Raw genomic sequence first — 914 nt, 5'->3', positions numbered from 1 at the left:
AGTGGAGAGGTTCTTCAAGTAAAATATGTGGGTTGTTCTGCAACCATTATCTGCAATTTTGTGAGTTTACATTACCTGGCAAATGAAATCAGGCCCCATTTGACGTGAAGTAAAGCAAGGGGCCCAAGAAACCATTAGCAATTGATGTTAACAGCCAGTACAATACTGAACTCTTTTGTTCCTTATCATCAGATTTCAATGCTTCCACCACACTCATACGATAGGCTTTTAACTTCATATCTTTTAGTACATGATGTCATGATATATGAGATACATAACCTGCTGCAATAACATAATAACATCCTGACAACTTGTAGAGACTTCTGGTAATGCCTATGCAAATTCAGTCTGTAGTACGAGACTTCTGGTAATGCCTATATCTATGCAAATTCGGTCTGTAGTTTCAGGAGTCCTCATTGTTGGTCACCTATTAAGCTGCACATTCTGAACAGATTCTATAGCCCTCCATTTCTTGACCAAATCTCAAATAGTGCTGGTCGTGGGGCATTACCTACCACGATACTTCACTTGAAATATTTCCTTACACTCCTTCGTGGGGCCTGTCTTCATGTAACACTCTGTAATATCAATTCACTCTTCTAATGAAAACTGCTCCATTTGCTTCTCACAACAACTGCCACACACACACACACACACACACACACACACACACACACACACAGTTGCACTCACCTTCTTGATAAAATGCAGTGTAGCTAATTTTTGAGACAGTGTTGCTATGTCACATGCAATTTGACTCTATTTGATTAGCCAGTACTACACATCAGGTGTACCACTTTTATGTGGAATACATAGAAAAAAAGACCAACACTTTGCACTATACAGATGAGAGTGTGTGAAGTGTGTGTGATATTTCTGTTGTATTATAATATAACTATTGCTGGGTTGTAAGC

This window comes from Schistocerca serialis, chromosome 5, assembly GCF_023864345.2.
Source record: "Schistocerca serialis cubense isolate TAMUIC-IGC-003099 chromosome 5, iqSchSeri2.2, whole genome shotgun sequence".
NCBI lineage: Eukaryota > Metazoa > Arthropoda > Insecta > Orthoptera > Acrididae > Schistocerca > Schistocerca serialis.
Note: the sequence above shows the minus strand (reverse complement) of the source record.